Source organism: Tupaia chinensis, unplaced genomic scaffold (assembly GCF_000334495.1).
Source record: "Tupaia chinensis unplaced genomic scaffold, TupChi_1.0 Scaffold144682_1, whole genome shotgun sequence".
NCBI lineage: Eukaryota > Metazoa > Chordata > Mammalia > Scandentia > Tupaiidae > Tupaia > Tupaia belangeri.
In genome coordinates this window covers 1,346,620-1,368,173 of record NW_006204543.1, presented here as the reverse complement: position 1 = coordinate 1,368,173, position 21,554 = coordinate 1,346,620, and positions in this window count along the sequence as shown.

Below are 21,554 nucleotides of genomic sequence, written 5' to 3'. Positions count from 1 at the left end.
CCCTCTCCTCCCTTCTCCTCTCGGGATCTTGGGCACGCACGCACACGCACCTGGCGTGAGTTTTAAGCCACCTCGTCTGGGACTCGAACCACGGTCGACTACATGGGAGTCCAGTGACACAGCCATTACGCTAACTGCTGGTTCCCTATTTACAAATGTTTTGAAGCGTGTTCAGTTTGGTCAGAAACCCTCTTTTACCGAGGACACCAGGGAGCCCGGCTTAAACCGTGCGAAGCTCTCACGAGCGGGGTGGTCCGCCGAGGTCCAGCCGCTGCTTTCCTGTCTGAGCTCTTTCTGGACCACTAAGCCACAGTCTCAGGAGCGTGAGCTTCGTGTTCGCTTGTTGGTTTTCATTGCATTTTGTTTACTTCTCCCGTAAGAGAGGGAGACAGAGAGGCACCCCGACAGGGTCCTGGTGTTGTGACCTGGCCCTCAGCCTTGGCCAGCCTGGGTCACTCTCGGGGAGGAGCCCGAGCCTTCCCATGTGGGCCGGCCTCAGAGTGCCCTGCTCAGCGCCCCAGCACCTTCCACCCAGAGACACTAGCCTGGCAGCCGCTAAGCCCTACTGCAGGATGGGCAGTCCCTGGTCCTGTGAGAGTCGGCAGCAGGTAAACAGCTAGTGCCCGACTGTCCCGTCGGCATCTGTCGGGGACCTGCTCACAGTGCCTACGTGAGCCGTAGAAACCATCTGGCTCCTAAAGACTTTTTTTTTTTGCTGCAGGGCACGTGCGCTCGCCAAACAGAGAGACAGAGAGACAGAAAGCGAGAAATCACTCCCCAGGGAGGATGGCCACACCACAATCCCTCTCCTCCCTTCTCCTCTCGGGATCTTGGGCACGCACACACACGCGCCTGGCGTGAGTTTTAAGCTACCTTGTCTGGGACTCGAACCGCGGTAGACCACATGGGAGTCCAGCAACATAGCCATTACTCTAACTCCTGGTCAAACCTGTCCTTTGAGTCAGAACCAATAAAAGAGGAAAAAGAACTTGGGAGCTAGGTGGTGGGGCAGTGCTAGGGCCTGATGCTCTGCAACACTCACTCCCATGAGAGGGTCCTAAGAGGGCCCTGGGTTCACATCCCGAGACCTCCCTGAGTGTGTGGGGCATGCGTGAGCCACCACCTGGAGGCGGCCGAGTTGGAACTTGGCGTGAAGACCCTGTTGAAGGTGTTCTCCCTTCCTCCCTCCCTCTTTCTAGCACATAGAAAAAGTTATAAATAAATTGTATTTTTTTAAAAAAGAGGAAGTTGGGGGCTTACTTTTCAGCAGACTCCCATAATTCCTGTGTGTGGAAGGAGACTATAGAAAAAGAAACTAGCTCATACTGGTCATAAAAACTGCTTTGACTGAGTCTAAGTGGCATACGTTAAGCTGCATGTGTTTTCAGGCCTCCAGCCTGGTGGTTCTGACGTGTGCTCACCCCGGTAGCAATGTCCCACTGGTGAAGCCAATTGGCCTGTGCCCCTTGGTCTCTCCCATTCCTGCCGCCTGGCCTCCCGGTCCTTGTCCACACACGACCTCTGCTCTCTGTCACAGAGGTCACTTCGTTTTCTGGTCTCTTATAAACGGAACATACAGATGTAACCTGTCCTCCTGGCTTCTCTCACTTGGAACAGCCGTGCTGAGATGCACCTGCGTGTAACATGCGTACCGGCGTCCCTCCTTCTCTGAGTAGGTGCATTGTATCACCGTGTGACCGCTCGTCCTGTGCCTTGGTAGTGGGGTAAGGCAGATCACGTGTCCAGGAGTCTGGGGTGGTAGCAGTTTGGGACTCCCAGCGAAAGCTGCCGTGAGCGTCACGTCCCGGTGTGTGCTCGGCCGCGTCTTCTGCTCCCTTGAGTACATACACAGCGAGCCGAAGGGCTGAGGTGCGTGTTAAGAGGAGAGTGCGTTGAACGCTTTAAGACACGACCAAACTGTTTTCCAGAGAAAATGAAATTTGAGACGTAAACATGCCTGAAAGCAAATGAAAAATCCAACAGAAGTGCTCGGCACCTGAGCACTACGAGGGCTTTTGTGCAGACACGGTATCAAGTGAGTTTATTTTGGTACAAAAATCACTTGAATTCATGCGTTTTCCCATGCCACTCATTCCCGTGGACTTTGCGAAGTCCCCTCGTGCGCTGCCTGTCGGTGGCTGAGTCGGCAACACACGCCGCCTTGCTCCTGCTCAGGCCCGTGGACCTGGTGCGCCCACCGTATGGCTCCCACCCTGGAGGTGCGGCTGGCGGCCACGCAGTCAGGGGCCGCACGTGCTGGTAGCTGTCCGAGACCTCGTGGAAGGATTGCCACAGTCCTGTGGTCAGCATGCCAGCGCTCACAGACCGGCTGTCGGATGTTGTCACACATTTTTGCAGAGAGAAACAGCCAGCAGTTCCCACTGGGTGTGGGGCTACGAACACTTAGGATCTACTCTCTCTCTCTCTCTTTAAATTTTGCCAGAGGGCCCACACGCTGAGGGGTGAGGGTGGGAGAGAAAGGGACAGTGGGAAAGCTCCGCATGGGGCATGTCCCACCGCAAGCCCCCTCCTCCATCTCCCCCTCCTGTGGGGTTTTGGGTGTGCGTGCACACACACACGGCATGTTTCTCGGCCGCCGGACTCAGGACTCGAACTTTCAGCCAGACCTGTGGGGTCCAGCCACCTAACCCCCGTGCCACGGGCTGGCTGCAGGCCTCCTCTCCACAGTTCAGGTGTACATCTCCTTGTTGCTCGTGGTCCCAGCACGCACTGTGTTAGGTCTCCGGAAGGGCGAGCTGGCATGGGAGACCACACAGAAAAGGCTGCCGGGCCCAGGAGCGGGCTCCGGTGCCACTGTGGGTCGTTGTTCGGGGCTCTCTGCTTTTAGATGTGTTTGAAATTTTCCATTTAAAGTAGGCTTCTGCTGCTTCCTCGTTAAATATGGCAGTTACAGGCTGGTTATGGGAACAGGACTGATGTTCAATCGTCGGCTTTGGAAACCCGATTTAAGGCACAATCTAAATTTAATTTTTCCCTTTTCTCCCATCCTTATGGAGCTCAAGTACCATTTTTATTTCAGGAAACAAAGGTTTTTAGAATTTCAAGAAACAAAGAATATTGGTTGTTCTCGGGCAGACAGCAGCCGGCCTTGCGTGTAAGGCACGTTGCACAGCTACCGAGGAGCGGGCACGGCGGCCTGGGGTCCACAGGTGCGAGGCTGGGGTCCATGCGACAGCCTTCCTTATAGCTGAGATGAGAAAGGAGGAAGAAATCCCTCACTCCCTGCTTCCGTCGTTCCGAGGAAAGGCCTCGTGCTGGCTCCTCGTGTGTTCGGACCACTGCCTCCCGGACCAGGCCTCGGACAGTGTCCCGCCACGTGCCTGCGTGCCCGAGACCCGCCAGTGGCCGTGGTCCACACTGGGTGCTGGCCTGACTCAGGTATTTCTGGGAACTGGAGGAGACAAGCCTGCGTCAACTGTGGACTGGCAGAGCCCGGCGGGCCAGGGCTCGCCAGGAGCGCAGTTCTGTGAGAGGAGGACATTGGGCACCTCGGTCTGTCCACGGGGCAGAGCAAAGACCAGGAAGGCCCGGTGGTGACTGCGGCCGCGAGGCTCCTCCTGGTTGGAGGTGCAGACGCAGAGTGCCTCGACGTGGACAGCGGCTTCCCAGCCCTGAGCCTGTTGTTATTGCTGGTTCTAAGTTTGTGGGAAATCCAGGCCTTCGCTCATGGGTAGGTCTGTGCACCTGCACCTCAAACGGGAGGCAGAAACAGCCTCAGTCTGGACACTGGTGCCGCCCCGTCCGGAACACCCCGCTCCCCGGGCAGCACGGATCTCTGCACCCTTTAACCCTCTGTGCTCAGGCTGTTTCCCCAAGGTTAGGGGCAGCCACCTGCCTGCTTTCTACACGCTCCAGCGGACTCTTTATCTTTCTTGAAAAACTCTTGCCAGGATTCAGTGGCCGGGTAGAAAGGGCTAATGTACATCTCGGGCCCAGTTTTCATCCTCCTCTCTACACACCAACTGCACTCCCAGGGCGCCTACATCAGTGTACCCACGGAGGGCTGTGGCCTCCCCGCTCCGCGAGGACCGCGAGGTTAGGGACGCTGAGAGGAGCATTGGCGGTGACGCGGCGCACCAGTGCCAGGTGGCAGCACGACTCAGCCAGGTGCCGCTTGTCAGACAGGCTGTCCCTGTGCTCACGGCCCGGAGCGCACGGGGAGGTAGAGGCTGGGGGCTGTGCACCGGCTACGCGGGAAAGGCTCCTTCCTGTTCGCTGCTCATCTTCACAGACGGTCCTCAGGGACAGACGGAGGATCTCGGGCGTCTTCCGGGCAGCAGACCTAAGGCTGCGCAAGTTTGACTAGCAAGTTCATGAGTCGTGCTGGGATTTGAACCCACAGAGCTTTGACTTCTAGCTTGTGAGGACACCGGAACCCCAGAGAGACCTCTCCAGGGGACCCTGTGTTTAAATATTGCTTTCCTCCTTTTCGAAGGCCCATGTCCTAGGATATCAGAACATGAACTTTATAGCCCACGTCCTCCCAGTCCATCCTGCCTGCAGCTGGGTCTGACCGGACAGTCAGCCCGGAGCCTTCGAAACGAAGCTTTCCCCGGTGCAGCGAAGACATCGGAGGGGCGGGTTCACGGGGCAGAAGCCTAGAAAATAAAGCCCACGGTCGGGGCCAGCAGGTGGCGTGAGGATCATGCTGGACTCCCACATGGCTGACTGTGGTTCAAGTCCCGGACCCAGCATCTTCAAAATCTCATAGGCGGCGTGTGTGCGTGCCCAAGATCCCCGGAGGAGGGTGGAGGAGGGGCTGTGCCATGGCCATGCCCCTGAGGGGTGATCTCTCACTCTGTCTCTCCGACGAGCACATGCACCCTGCAGCAAAAACCTAAGAAGGAGAAACAAAGCCCATGGTTGAAGCACATGACTCCTTGGAGGCTGAAGTAACCTGGCCCACTCTGGCCGTCACACTCAGCTCTGGAGCCGCTCTGGAGCCAAGTGCCTGGAGCACCCACCTGCGCGAGCCCCGCGCCCCGCCTGCTGCCGAGGCCACTTTTCCCCTCTGAAAGTTGCCACGGAAACAACAGATCCCGTCCATCAGAGCTGAGCTGCTAGTTAAAGGAGGCAGGAGAAACGGATGCTTGCGCTTGGGAGGGCCCGTTTTTCCTCCCCTCGGGACAGTGAGACACGAGCGGAGCTCCTCCAGCAGGAAGCAGGGGGTTAACACCCTTTAACCGACACGGAGCGGCAAGGCACGCTCTGTGAGCACCTTGTGTACAGAGATGCCGACGGCAGAGCCTCCAGTGTTTTAGAACACAAAACCGACAACCATGCATGTCTCCGAGCGTCTGTACTCACGGCGCCTGGTCTGTGTGCGCGGGGGTTCTTTCTGAGGCTCCTCCTACTCATGTGGGATCCTCGCTCTGCTCTGGCTTCTCCGTGCCTAGGACAGTGCTGGGAAGAGAGCCGGCTGGGATAGGGGGCATGGAGAGCTGTCTGGAGGGAGGACTGCTTGCTGAATGAGCGGAGACCACGGGACCGTAGAGTCGTGAATACCAGTGTCAGGGCGGCTCAGTGGCTGGCGGTTAAGGTAACTCCAGACCGAGCCCCAGACCTGGAAGGTGCCCGCAGAAGCCCCGAGTCCACAGTGTGGCCGTGCCCCGAACGGGGTGCCCACTCCTTTCCGTCTCGGTCTCTCACTGGGGAGCACACATGCCCTCTGGTAAACAGAAGAAAACCAAAAACACTAGCAAGCCCAACAGACAATTCAGACGTATCTGCTGATGGACTCTTGAGGGCTGGGACAGTGTGGGATCCACAGGAAAGGGAAAGATGGCGAGAAAACAGTCCTGTCTGTGAGTCACTTTAAAATCATAGACGAGAAGGAGACACACGTGCCTCTGTTGTTGAATTGGCCATTGTCTTTCTCCAGAAGGAGTAGCAGAAAATCAAGACTGAGCACATGAGCTCACTGTGAAGACAATGGTGAAGTTAAAACATGCCCTGGAACAGAAGCTCTGAAATAACCACTTTTCGTGCCAGCTCAGAAGACCGTGAGTAGGGACCAGCAGCTGGTATAATGGCTCCGTTGCTGGGTTCCCACCCGGTCGACCGCGGTTCAAGTCTTGCACACGGAGGCTTGAAACTCACACCAGGCGTATGTGCGTGTGTGCCCAGGGTCTCGAGAGAATAGAGGAGAAGGGATTGCAGTGTGGCCATCCCCCCGGAGGGTGATTTCTTACTTTCTGTCTCTCTGGTGAGCACACACACACCTATAGCAAAAATCTCTCTGAAAATGAAAAAGGCCATGCATAGAGTTTATTTCCTGACAGGTTATCGTTAATGAGGCTGTTGTCAGTTCTAGGACTCATCCCCAGGCCTCAAAGCTCCCAAAACCCAAAGCTGGCTTTAAATTCACCACCAAAACTCATGACCAAAACTGGACCTCAACTGACATAAATCCGCTTGTAAGTTTATTCCACTTGAGATACTCCTGTGTTTCACGGCAGATATTCCTGCGTTTGGTAATGTGCCATTCGTGCAAATGCCCCAGCAACGCTGCATTCCTGGATGCATGCATTATATTTCCTTCTGAAACTTCACACTGTCTCCTCTCCGGACATATCTGGCTCTAATACTTACACATAAGGCATTGTGGAGCTGTAGACAGTGATAATCTTTGTATTACAAGACTCAGTTGTCTGTGAGGTTACATTTGACTGCTATCTTTCTCCCTACCTAAAATATCAATATTGGGGGGGCATAAAATATAAAAAAAAATTGTGAGCAGTTTTCAGACACAAACCCCACCTAACAACATTTTTTCATTTTCAAGCAGTTGGTTAAAAACAGTTTTAATATGCAACACGGAAAATTCTCTTTGTTCAGTTGGAGGAACTTCATTGAATATGTATTGAGTGAGTCCCTCTTTGGAATGCCCTGTGTTAGATATTGTTGCAAAAACAAGCTATTGACTACACAGACTCTAGTGGAAAAAAGTGATCTTCCATGAACATTTTTACATAAACCTTAAAACTGTGACGCTTCCACATGTATCTGAATCCATTGGATTCGCCTTGCTCGGTTTACAGTCTTAAAGCTGTTAATAAAGCTCATTAAGGTCTTGGATACCTGTCCTAATGTTATTCCTGTTACTTTTAAACTCCATCTTTCATCCTGTTTCCTGAAGCTTTTGTATAGTTAAGTAAAAGCTTCAGAAACTTCTTTAGAAGTTTAAATTAGGAATTTATCTTGAACTTGAAACTGTCGCCCCCATGTTTATCCGAATGTCTTTGATCTAACATCAGACTGAATTTGTAAGGAGAAACAACAGACCTTCTCCTTACAAATATTGCTTCTGGTAGGATCAAAAGTTCAGTGAAGATAGAGTTTTCTCAAGGGATTTAGAAAGAATTTCTTCCAGGCTAAGTTGGAAAACTCTGTGAAGTCAAAAGGACAGAAAGCGTGTTATTTTGCCTTTCAGAAACTTTAAGGAGAATGCATTTGCCTCAAACTTAAGTCAAAGTTTTAAGAAACAAAGTCCAATAATTTTTTTAAATAGATATGAGTGTTTCTTGGGAATATTCATTTTAACTTTTTACTTAAAGATACATTCTGATGGGGCCAGATGGCAGTGCAGTGGTGAAATGCCACACTCTGAAAGGCCACCTCCCATGGGAACTCCCAGCTCAGGTCTGGATGTCTCTGCCTGTCCCAGGCTCCTGCTTGCCCACGATGCAGGGCTGGGCTGGCTGCGGCCGGGGCGGGTCATGGCCTCGGGACCGTGCTGAGCAGTGCTGCTCTCTCCGTCTCCTCCTCTGTCTTATTCATGGAGGAAATAAACTTGAAAAAAAGTCATTGTCGTATCAAAAGCCGTCTTGACCCTATATAAAGTTAGAAAACAGAAATTAATAAAACCAAGAAAGGGCTGAGGCATTCTACCACGCAGAGAGCACGCTGCCCACCCCAGCCTGCAGAGACCCCTTTGCACGTGCACAGACACCCTCGTGGGTCATGCTGTATGTGATCACTCAGAGCTCACCGTGTGTACCTTTTATGTCACATGATGCGTTCTAGGTGATAGCAGGTGTCCTGTGTTGTCTGAAAACTCCCCTTTCCAGCTGTCTCCCCATAACAGATCCAAACCCGTGTCTGTGCCCTGAAATGGTAGGAATGGCTCTTACGTCCCCTGGCCTTGGGCACCGTCCACCTCCCGCCCCGCTTTCTCTACTCAGAACACTATTTATCACGGCGGGCTGTCCTGAGGAAGCGATGTAGCCTCTGGCTTTGGTTGTCCCTTCGTGGGGCAGTTTTAGCTCTGTCCTGTAGCATCTGGGTCCGAAAGTTCAAGAGACTCCCACAAACACGACCGGCCACACTCAAGGCATGTGTGTTCCCCTCACCGTACCCCATCGCAGGCCGGGCCTCTGGCTGACAATGGTGAGTGACAGGAGACTGGCGGCTGAATTAGTCACCGTGTTCTACCCCTCTGTGTACAGCTGGATTTCCCCCTTATTCTCTGAAACTTGTCCAGTGCGATGACTTTAGTACGGTGCAAATGCTCAGCTCCCCGAGACACATGTGACAGCTTTTAACACACTTAGTAATGCCTTCCTAGGTGGTGGTTTGGACCCGTCATTGCCGTCATTCCGACCTGTGCAAGCTACTCCCTACCGACAGAGAACTGTCTTCAACACCTAGGGCCATCTGGTCACCTCCCCTGTAGTTGCCCCTGGAAAAGCACAATGAACACAGCCATTCCGACGCCATTGCATGATTCTTCCCCCCTGGCTTTCTCTCTTGAATTCCAGGAGCCCAGATACCTCATTGCTTTAATACATTCCCACGTCCCTCAGTGAGGTACTTGGGTCTTCTCGATGTGTCCTCATCGGGCTTTGAATGGTCTCTCGTGTCGTGGTCCTATGTAGCTTCCACGGTCCCTGTCCCATCGCCTCTCCAGGAATCAGGGAGTGACTTGGACACTACTAAAGACATTACAGTCAGACCCCCACGAGCTTTGATTAGATGGCAGTCTTCGTGTTAAACTGATAGATAATTCAAAGCTATTTCTGTCCATTCCTACTGATTCAAGAGATTTCTGATATAAAAGGCTAAGCCATTATTAAAAATGTAAAGTATAGCCATTTGAATAATCCCTTCATTCTGTATATGGAAAGTTCGAATAAAAACAAAAATAATCCAATTTCTTAGGATTTTTTTTCAAAATTATAAAAAATTGCTTAAGTAAATTTTAGACATGCAGCCAGATCTGAATTAAGCTCAGATCCCAACTTCCTCTCCCTGGAAAATCAAATCTAGACTCCCACAACTCAATGTTCAAGCCCATCTGTTACGAACCACGCTCCTCCCATATTCGAATTGATTTAATGGTAGTCACATGGTGGTGGTACAGCCAGCTGGCCGTGGGACACACGAGAGGAGGAGGGGTGCTGTCTGCAGGAAGGACTGGGCCATCAGGAGTGAGCTAACGGAACAGTTCCTCCTGTCCCACAGGCCCCTCAGTCCTGGCAGCAGATTTCATGCAATAGTGGGGACATTCTTATACTGGGGAAAAAAAAATTTCTCTTTGAAATTAAAATATAAATTGGCATCTTCTTTTTGATGTGGCAACCTGGTTGTCAAAGCTCATCCTCCGTGGTAAGGAAGAGTTGGGTTGTCTGTACCTGCAGCTTCCTGCACGCGGTGTGAGCTGCTTACCTGCTGGGACCTGCAGCTGCTTGCTGCTCTTCCCGGGGCTCCAGTCGAATCAGCGTCTTACATCGGTCTTAAGACCCACTCTTTCCCTCTCCTTGAGCTATTTTCTATTCTTAGCTCCTGTATCCCTAAAAGCTGACTGGAACGCAGCCAACTGCCCATTCTCGTGTGCTGTTAACCTGTTTGTCAGGACCCTGGATTCTGCCCAGACTGTCGGATTTAGCCGTCCATGGGCTGCTCTGCGTGTGCTGCTCAGCCACAGTGGCTTAGATGACTTGGTGCATGAGAAGGCCCTCACCCAGCGTCAGGAGGACTTCCCTTATGTTGTGTGTGTTCCAGAAGTGACAACAATTGTGTCATATGTGCCTACTCCACCCTGTGACAGGGGACTCCCATGGCTGCCTGTGTGACGAGGGTGTCCAGATCAGAGCATTAGATGAACTCTCTTCAAAGCAAAAGGGGCTCCTTGAGGGTCGACATAGACCTGCTCACATGTAAGCGGGCCATCCTAACCCTGAACACACTTAGATCCACTCAGGGAGGTTTCAGATGTTCGTTTTTAATGTCACCCCCGGGACCCACCTCCAGTGAATTCAGTTCCATTGCTCTTGGGTTCGGTCCAGACAGTGAGTGCCCGTATGCACTGCAGTCCTGTCTCCCCCCACCTGTGCGAACTGAGAGCATTTCTCTCTGGATGTTTGGAAGAAACCTAGCAACGTAACTAGAGAAATTGTCATCTTTTCTTCGTCTGTAATGAAGAGATGAAAGCAAATTCTTCTGGGACTCTCCTCTCAGGCAGAAAGAACTGAAGGCAAATGTAGAGCTGCCCTCCCTCCCTCTCTTCCTGACGCTCTATCAGCGACACCCTTAAAGACTGCACGGACAAAGACGACTAGTAAGGGTGCCTTCTGGGAGGCCTAATGAAGACAAGGGTGCCTTCCTCTGCACACGAGGCTGCTTACTCTTTTAATCAAGGTTGATTGTTTTGTGGGACAAAGCGATCCTTGCTCTTCTCTGGAGGTGGGCCTGTGGGGGGCCAGTGGAGACAGGGGGTGAGGCCAAATGACCAGATTCCTGGAGGAAAGGGCAGGGGTGTCATCACTCGCTTTACCTTCTTCCCCATGTGTTCCCTTCCTAAAAGACTCTCTGGGAAAAATCTTAGGAAAGACCCTTTGTGACAAGGAGCTTAGAAGGCATCCATCTCGTAGATGCGAGGACCGGTAAAGTGCATAGGATGAAAGGAAAAGGTAAACACCTTCGCCGAACGTATCTGTTCCTCGGGGGAAATAATAAATCCAGCCATGAAAGGTAAGTACGAGACGACTTATGGAAAATAGAATTATACTGAGAGTTTATTTTGATGTGAAAAAATTTGAAATATGTGATCATTTTTTCATAATACATATATTTCGTCCCCATTTTGTTGGATAAGCCTGTGAATTGCATTTTACTCTGTTATCGAAACCGTTCATGGGAGGCTAAGCGGAACCAGCAGGAGTTGAGCTTAGACTCTCTCCTGTTGCATCAGACGGGAGCAATTTGCCAGATTGTGGACAAACTGCCCAGAGGCCCATTCGTTACTGCGTGGATGCGCTGATGTAACCATGCAGCTGATGGTGACGGGCAGGGTCACCTTGCATTGGCCTTAACACATCACAGTAAATTTAAAACGTTGCCAGGAGTGGTTGTCCTTTTTTCCCAAGTGACCTGCACGCCGTAATTTAAACCTCTGCGTGTTCGAATGTGTTGGTGGAAAGCATTCTGCTTGCCCCCAAACACCGTCTCTCCAGGGAAGAATGGCTGCAAGGACGGAGAGGCAAAGTTGGAACCCAGCGACGTCGTGGGCAGGGGCGATGCTCGAAGGTGCTCTTGGAGTTCTCTGCACCGAGACGCACGTGGGGAAATCAGACGAAGATAATCAGCGGTCACAGGAACTTCGAGTTCGTCTCCAACCAGAACGCCTCCTCACGTCTCTACAGTGTAGGAGGACCTCCCGCCCGTTCCGTGCTTTCTTATTGTCGAGATTTATTCTGCATCTCTCTCAACCATTCATTCAAGAATGCTGAGTCATAACTGAATAAAATAAAGGTTAGGAGCTCTAAAGGAAGATGCCCCGAATGAGGGAGAACCTTGGCCCCATCACTTACAGAGTGTAGGTGTGGAACGTCCCCCCACTCTTGGAGCCTGGATTTCCATGTCTGTCGCGTGGAGTGACGGTTCTTACTTCACAGCTTGGAGTACGGAGACGTAAGGAGCTAACAACGTCATAAACCTACGTTGTAGTGACGGGAGTCTGTGATGAACGAAGAATGGGCCAGGGAGAACAAGCACACAGCCGTCCCAGAGAGCCCTCTGCAGGGAAGGTGCAAGGTGGGAGCCACCCCTCAGCCTGGCCTGTGCCCCCAACCCCCACACACCAAAAACCCTGGGAGCTGCCGGGGAAGAATATCACAGCTCAGCTCTATCAATGTCATTTTCAAATATTTGTTTTCTTCCTATTTCTGCTTGAAAGATCCTCTGTAGAGAAGGACTTATAGGTTCCTGGGAAATTCAGTGCCCCTGATCTTTTTCTTCATATAAAGAGAAAGCTTGAATTTTTGTATATTTAAGTATACTGTGGAAAATCCTCTCAAGACACTTGCAAAATAATTGACAGAATGGACTATATGAGAATGCTCAAAAAGCTTAGGAGAAATGGAATTAAAGTACAACTTTGTTCCGGTGCAAAGATATTTTGAGATCGATACATGCTTTTTACATGGTACACATTTCCATGCGTTTAGAAGACCCCTGTGCAGTAAGAAGTTCAACTAACCATTATGAGTTTATGGGCTCAATACTGAATGAGTGGCATAGGCTCATAGACTAAAGCCCTACGGAAGTAAATATGTGCTTCTAACATTCCATATTTCAAGCCAGATTCCCAGGGATTCAGCACATGTTGGTTCCTTAGTCAAGGCAGTGAGCTTGCACTGCAGCAGCAAATGACACAAAACCCAAGTGGCTCATGATGAACACTCGTCACCCACAGGAGGTCTGCTGATGTCACTGATGTCACCCAGGTACTCAGGCTAACAGCAGTTCCATTGACTCTTCAACCCAGACCTCAGGTTTGCCATGGTAGAGAAAGAGGGCATGGAAGATTGGTCACTGGTCCTTAGGGCACACACTCAGAGACCACACTCTTCTTCAGCTCCACTTTATTAATCAGCACAAGCCACAGGGCTACCCCTTGTGTCAAAGTGGCTTGAGGGTTCCAGGGAAGAAGTGAGAATCTGCCACGAAGTTCCCATTAGTGCCACTCCCAGGCCAAGCCTTCATTTTCTCTCTTCCCGCATACAAAAGATCAATGCACATGGCTTTGCCACCAGAGACACCCAAAGTCCCCGTGTAGCGTGTCATCAAGCTCCCGAGGGTACATCAGGATGGATAATGTGTATCATTTTCCTATCGAAACATATTTTCCCCAAACAGGATGTGCTTCTTGGAATTATACCAGGTTTAGAAGCTTCCAAGATGGAAAAATGAATTGTAGCTGCCTCAAATGAGAGAGCATTGGCTCTAAAAAAATCCAACCTCAACTGAATCATGTTGCAGAAAAATGAACGTAAATATTATAGGAAGGAAGGATGTTTGGTATTCTGGTTTTATAATACCTGTGTGTTCACATCGTAGAAAAAAATGTGCAATTTGTGATAAGAAGAAAGCCTCCTTTTATCTTTTTTATTTAATTGGGATGCACATTGAATTATGCAAGGGTAATATGTGAGTAGTAGTATAAATATCTCTCCAGTCATTAAGAATTTTATCTGTTTCACTTTTAAAAAGTAGCAGTTTGCATTTATTCATGGATTATGGATGTACAAGAGACACTGCTATTCTTCATTCGGTGCTTTATGTTGGTGGTGAGCAGGAGCCTCTCATTATTAACAGGTTCAGTTTGCTGCCAAAATCATATAAGAGGAAGTCGAGAATGCCATGAATAATACTGAGAACTCACATGTAGACTGAGAAAAATCTTCTACTGCCCTAGATTTTAAGTGAATTTAGAATCTTTTCAAGACATTTAAAAAAAAAAAAAACGAAATCATGCAGTTGTATGAAATGCCAGCATGTGTTATTTTGGCTAAAAAGGCATTTATATTGAGTTTTGTGAAGAAAAAGAAAATGGTATGAAAATGGTTGTGAATATTTTAATTCCCTTTTATCCTAGAGTTTTATAGGTTCCTATTGTTTTCATCAACCCTGGGTTTCCAAAAAGCTTGAGTTTCACATTTCCAACAATTCTAAGATCATGTTTTATTTTTATGTTTTAGCATTTGTGCAGTTAAGAAATGTGTCTTCTGTAAGGTTGGAATAAATTGAGATGCACTGGGCAAAGTCCTTCTCTATGGAGGTGAGAGCAGTTGCTGGGATACGGGCTCTTTGATTCAGTTATCACCACAGTTTTCTTCATTGGCAGTTTTTTATATGGAGTTGACTTGTGACATTATTTTATAACATTTAATTGTTGATTGAAATGCCTTTCATGAGACGACTTTATGATTCCTCACTGCAACAAGAAGTTGCCAGTGCCAGGAGGTGCCGGTGTGGGCAGAGGCATGTGGAGATGATCACAAGCTCCCAGACGTTTCTGTCAGAAGAGGTTAATGTCTTCAAGTGTCATTGTTCCAGCTTACTATCTTGCAAGTATAGTGAAATCTCAGGCTCTCCCTGGTTCTTGACTTAGAAGGAGACTTCCAAAAGTTCATGGGGAAAATGTTATTTTTTGTAGTTTCCATTATTTCAGCTCTAATCTTTACAACTTCTTTTATTCTTTTATTTTTGGGTTTTGTATTGTTGTTGTTGTCCCAGTTACTTAAGTTGCAATGTTATTTATTTGCCACCTTTCTGTTTTTGTTTTTTGTTTTTCTGGTGAGCACTGATGGCTATAATATTGTCTCTTATGAGTGCTTTCACTGTGTCCCAAAGGTTATGGAGAGTAGTGTATTCGTTATTAGTTTCAATGAATCTTTCCATTTCAGTCTTAACTTATTCTGTAGTTTGAAAGTCATTTGAGAGTAGACGGTTTAGTTTCCACGTTTGTGTATATTTTTAAGGACTTTTTCTGGGGTTGATTTCAAGTTTAATCCCAGTGTGGTCAGAGAAAATACTGGGTATTGTTTTTATACTTATAAATTTATATAGGCTTGTTTTACAGTCTATTATGTAGTTAACCTTTGAGAATATCCCACGTGGAGATGAGAAAAAAAAAAAAAGTGTGGCCTTGTTTGGTCTCAGCTAGAAATGTGTACATTGGATAATTCAAATTTTATTTTTTAAATTGCCAGAGAGTGCATGCACTTGCCAGAGAAAAACTGAGAGAGAAGAAGAAAGCACACCCAATGGGGCACAGCCATGCCACAATCCCTTCTCTTCTATTTTCTCATCCTGTTGGGGTTTGGGGCACACACATGCATGTACACAGAGTGTTTTTCAACCCACTGGGGCCAAGACTTGAACCGTAGTCTACCATGTGGGTTCTGGCTCCCTTACCTATTAGGTGATGGGGTCAGCCTAGATTGTTTTTCTTTTTAATGTTTTCCTCTTTATTTATGATAAAGAGGATGTACATCTGCTCGACAGTGAGAGAGAAAGAAGAGCACTCTCCCCAGGGTCTGGTCACATCATGGAGTCTGATCCCCTTCACCAGTCTTCCAGCCCATCAGGTCTTGGGCACTCACATGTGTGTGCAATGTGTTTCAAGCTGGCCACACCAGGGATTTGAACCATGGTGACCATGTGGGGGTTGGCTTCCCTTGAGGGGCTTCTGCCAGCATGCCTACTCTGAAAGGAAAAGAGAGGCCACGGCCCAGACTGGGTCTTCCAGTTCCTTCCTCCACAGTGGAGTCTCCACAGCACAGAGGAGTGATGAGTGAGTGGAGGGCTGGCCATCATCCCGCCCTTAGTCCAGCCCTGGCACAGTCATGTCAGCAAGAGCAGACGGTGGTGCAAGGGGCATGAGCCTATTGCCTTGGCGATGACCCGTGCCTTAAATACTGCCAGTGGCCACAGAAGGAGGGGCAGAAGTACAGACTCGGGACTGAAGTTCAGGAGCAGTGAATACAATGGTGTGGACATGGGGGGACCACACAGGACTCACAAGGTGCCAAGGAAACGAGGCAGAGCTGAGCTTCCAGGGTACCGCTGTCCTCCCTCAACAACCCTCCCCTTCACGAGATGCACTACCCAGTGACCTCAAGACCTGGGGTCTCCACAAAGCAGCAGAACTTCATGCTACAATGCTAATTCCCACACAGAAGTCACAGATCTGGAGGCAGAAGAACCAGGAGCTCTGTAATTGCTGCTTACCAGATAATTAAGAGCTTAATATTATGAAAGTTAATTATAAAATTATATTAATTAATTTTAATAGCCCAATGATCCTTCTGGAATTGATATCTGGGAAGAACGCAGTCCCCAGAGATGCCCACAGGGCAAGAGCAGAACCAGACCGAGGTGAGCAGGCGTCGATCTGAGCTCCAGTCTGCAAACACCGGAGGACACTGAGAACCCCCAAGTGTGGTGGGTGAGTGAGGACCTGCTGAGCCCAGTGTAGACCCCACTCGGAAATGCCCCACCCTCCGGAAGGTAGCTTCATGACCACTTTAGACTTATCGGGCTTACATGATACACATGGTATTTTTTAAAAAATCATTGGCATCTTTTCTGAATGTAAGATTTCATGATGCATTTACTATACAGATTACTGCAATCATGAACTGTCCTCTGGCCCTTTCTAACACAATTTTGAGATCTAGGGTGTGAAGAACTGGCATAGTGCTGAGACACAACACTCTCCTTGGCACAGGCCACAAGCCGACTCATCCTGGTGACCTCACGCACTCTGACCAGTCTGAGCCCCTCCTCAAAATGCGTGCGTGACAGTTTGGTTAGGGTTGTTCTTCCGCACTAAGGGCGATCTTCCACTTCTCATCTCTCAGATGAGAAGAGATATCTGCTGGCAAGAATAACGAGGACTTGAGAAATCATTTGAGAAAGGGGTGGGGGCGTTTGTTCATGTGAGGCCAGCAGGTGGTGTTCCTCGGGTCTCGCAGACGCTGAGAGCATGCCCAAGAACCCCGTAACAGAAGCATGAACTCGTGCGGTTAAGAAGCAGGCATGCTCAGGGTAGCTCGGCGCATCAGCTCTGGAGAAAGACAAGTCTCTTCCCTCCCAGGGGGCTTTGGGTCGGTGCATCTGAGATTGCCATGGCCACCCTTGGTTCTTGTGACTCCCGTGAAGAGCTCACAGGACTCAGAGTCACCAGTCCTTCTTCAGTGTGCACGGACCAACTAAAGTCAGCAGTGGAAAAGGCCGTAGGGAGAGGTCCCGAGAGGCAGGACCACTTTCTCGTTGTCTGTTTCCACGTAGGTGCATAAATGCCTTGCTTCGCCATCCCCAACCGTGACAGGTGTGTGGAGTGTTGCCAGCCAGGGCAGCTCACCAAGCCTTGGAGTCCGGGCTCTCACCAGGGTCGTCATGCGGGCAGCAGCCACTCGGCTGCCCTTGGCTGCCTGGTCCAGCAGAGCCCCTTTCCCGAGCCCCAGCTGTGGAAACAATGGAACAGCTGGATCCTGGCACCTTCCCCCAAGGTAGAAATACTGTCAACCCTGCAACTGCATCCGAGTGTGCTGTCTTTAATTTTTGTGATACTGAATTTTTTTCGGTGAAAACTTATTTAACAAACCATTTCTATGTCACTTTTTATCTGTTCACTTCTTACCTGTGAATTTTCGAAAAGTAGCACAGCAGCGAAATGCAAGGGCTGCCAAGGTCGGGACCGGCCTGTGTTTGAGTCCACGCAGTACAGTTCAGGTCCTGCTGGGTCCCAGCTACAGGGAACCGTTTAAACGGAAGTCAAATCAAAATGTAGTTCCAGTCACGGTAGTCAGATTGCAACCGCTCAGCATGGCTGGGGGCTGACGCGGTGTACAGCGTGGGTGCAGAAAGGCCCAACATCTAGAAAGTTCCATCGATCCTGCAGGATACAGAGCTACCCGGTTCCTTTTACTTTCTGGGACGTATTCCTCTCTGGGTGCTTTTCATATTGATTTCTCCCTGTTTTCTGTTTTCTTCACCCCTTATTTTCAGTTTCTGTCGTCAGTCTAGTGACACATGCATAGTTCCTGTTAAGAATTTGATGTCGGTGGGGCCCACAGGTGGTGCAGTAGTTAAGGTGCTGGACTCCCACGTGGTCAACTGTGGTTTGAGTCCCAGATCAACCCCTTGATAATCAAGTCAGGCGTGTGGGCGTCCGTGCTCAAAATCCTGAGAGGAGAATGGAGAAAGGATTGCACTGCGGCCATGCCCCGGGGGGGGGTTGATTCCACTTTCCCTCTCTCTGTCTCTCTCCAGTGAGCACCCATACCCTGCAGCAAAACCTTTAAGAAAAAACAAAAAAGAATAATAATAAGGAGAGTGCGGCTCGGGCAGGGATCCCTCCAGGCAGCTGCGCACAGCCTCCTGGATCTGCAGCCTGGTAACCCCCCGAGACCCTGGCACCGGCCTCCTCTTCATAGCATTAGAATTATTACTCGTTTTCCCCTCGCTCTCTCTCTCAGCTCCCCTTTTCCTTCCTTCCTCCCTTTTAGTTCTAATTCCGATGTTTGTTCTTAAGACTATAATTTCACCCATACTCCCCGAAATATCACGAACACCACATTCGCCATCTGTTAGCTTCGAATTGGAAATGTTATTGCTGGCGTTTTCCAAAGGTTGTAATCTGCCTTCGGATTTATCGGGGTAGGCCACGTTACTGACACAGTGTTGTAAAGGCCTGTTGAAGCTCATTTTCTCCTCTCCTGTGCCGGCATCGACCTCCCCGGAGTCCCAGGAGAAGCAGCTTCCTCCACGCTCGGCCGCAGCTCCCGACGTCACAGCGATGCGGAGAGCACTTCCTGACGGATTCCTGAGAACTGTATTGATGGTTTCTGGTTTCAGCCGACTTGCTTACTACCAAGTTAGTGTTTTATGCTTGTTGCAAACTGTTTCCACTTCATGTTGGCGCTAGGCCAAGAGCGATTGCATTTTTTCCCCTCATTTTAAATGACTGAGAGACCCAAATATTGAGTAATTCAGCTCATTAAAAGGACTAAACCTCAATCCAGGCCATTGATTGGCTCGAGAAAGTAGAAGCGAGAGGTGCAGGCTCGGGTCCCTCATGGTCTTCACTGGGACCCTCACCTAGTTGTGCATTCCAGTCTGGGAGGGTGGCCCGGCGCTGTGAGTTTTCCCACACGAACACTCGTGTATGCGTGGGCCCCGTGGAAGCACCATCGAAATGACACCGACTCCTCCACGGATTTCAACTGAGAGCAGAGGGGGCCAAGCCTCCACTGTGAAAGCGAGTGGAACGCTGGCAGGCCTGATACGCAGTGGTCCCGCGACCCAGCTGGGTGCACGTCCCTGGGCTCCGAAGTGAAAACCCAGAGCTGGGCCGGACCTGAGGGAACCAATGAGCAGCTTAGGACCGACGGCCGGAATGTCTCACTCTTCGTTAGTGTGTGGACATTCTATTATTTTTATCCTTGTGTTTTTAATAGTTATTTCTTTTTTTAGAGAACTGTTTATTTGATTTAATTAATTTATTTTAATTTGGTATAGGGCAAACAGAGAGAGAGGGAAAGTAAGAAAGCTGCCAGGGCCAGGACTCAAACCATGGTCGGCCATGTGGGAGTCCAGTGTCTCAACCACCACGCTGCTGCTGGCCACAACAGTTACTTCTTTTTAAAGCTTTATTGAGGAATAATTGACATATAAAAAAGTGCGTGTGTTACTGTACATACATATTTTGACATCTGCATCTCTCCATGAGAGGATTTTCACACTCAAGGTGCTAAACAGACCCGGGATGTGTGTGTGTGTGTGTGTGTGTGTGTGTGTGTGTGTGTGTGTGTGGCTGGGTGGGTGTGGCTGGTGGGTGTGAACAATACTTACCATGAGGCCTATCTCCTGAACACCCTGAACCACCTGTCCAATACAGGTCTCCCAAAACGTCCTCTTGCAAGACTGAAGCATCACACGCATTGACCGAGCCAATCACAGAAGCAATTTTCTTTTCTTTAGGATTTCGAAATGCTGAAAGAGTGCTGTATTTTATTTATTCCTGACATTGGCAGCTGCGGAGTGGCAGGCCTGGGCACTTCCATAGTAATAGAAAGGTCCATGTACAGATTGGTGGCCCATCAGTCCAGGCCACTGACAGAACTCTTGCTATCAGACAGATACTGATTTAATAAGCCATGCAGAAGATATAACTACGAAGTGAAATATCCAGTGAGCACCCATACCCTGCAGCAAAACCTTTAAGAAAAAACAAAAAAGAATAATAATAAGGAGAGTGCGGCTCGGGCAGGGATCCCTCCAGGCAGCTGCGCACAGCCTCCTGGATCTGCAGCCTGGTAACCCCCCGAGACCCTGGCACCGGCCTCCTCTTCATAGCATTAGAATTATTACTCGTTTTCCCCTCGCTCTCTCTCTCAGCTCCCCTTTTCCTTCCTTCCTCCCTTTTAGTTCTAATTCCGATGTTTGTTCTTAAGACTATAATTTCACCCATACTCCCCGAAATATCACGAACACCACATTCGCCATCTGTTAGCTTCGAATTGGAAATGTTATTGCTGGCGTTTTCCAAAGGTTGTAATCTGCCTTCGGATTTATCGGGGTAGGCCACGTTACTGACACAGTGTTGTAAAGGCCTGTTGAAGCTCATTTTCTCCTCTCCTGTGCCGGCATCGACCTCCCCGGAGTCCCAGGAGAAGCAGCTTCCTCCACGCTCGGCCGCAGCTCCCGACGTCACAGCGATGCGGAGAGCACTTCCTGACGGATTCCTGAGAACTGTATTGATGGTTTCTGGTTTCAGCCGACTTGCTTACTACCAAGTTAGTGTTTTATGCTTGTTGCAAACTGTTTCCACTTCATGTTGGCGCTAGGCCAAGAGCGATTGCATTTTTTCCCCTCATTTTAAATGACTGAGAGACCCAAATATTGAGTAATTCAGCTCATTAAAAGGACTAAACCTCAATCCAGGCCATTGATTGGCTCGAGAAAGTAGAAGCGAGAGGCGCAGGCTCCCGTGCCCCCATGTGCTTGTCTGGGAGGGTGGCCCGGCGCTGTGAGTTTTCCCACACGAACACTCGTGTATGCGTGGGCCCCGTGGAAGCACCATCGAAATGACACCGACTCCTCCACGGATTTCAACTGAGAGCAGAGGGGGCCAAGCCTCCACTGTGAAAGCGAGTGGAACGCTGGCAGGCCTGATACGCAGTGGTCCCGCGACCCAGCTGGGTGCACGTCCCTGGGCTCCGAAGTGAAAACCCAGAGCTGGGCCGGACCTGAGGGAACCAATGAGCAGCTTAGGACCGACGGCCGGAATGTCTCACTCTTCGTTAGTGTGTGGACATTCTATTATTTTTATCCTTGTGTTTTTAATAGTTATTTCTTTTTTTAGAGAACTGTTTATTTGATTTAATTAATTTATTTTAATTTGGTATAGGGCAAACAGAGAGAGAGGGAAAGTAAGAAAGCTGCCAGGGCCAGGACTCAAACCATGGTCGGCCATGTGGGAGTCCAGTGTCTCAACCACCACGCTGCTGCTGGCCACAACAGTTACTTCTTTTTAAAGCTTTATTGAGGAATAATTGACATATAAAAAAGTGCGTGTGTTACTGTACATACATATTTTGACATCTGCATCTCTCCATGAGAGGATTTTCACACTCAAGGTGCTAAACAGACCCGTCACCTGCCAAGTTTCTGTGTGTGTGTGTGTGTGTGTGTGTGTGTGTGTGTGTGTGGCTGGGTGGGGGGGGCTGGGGGGTGGTCACACA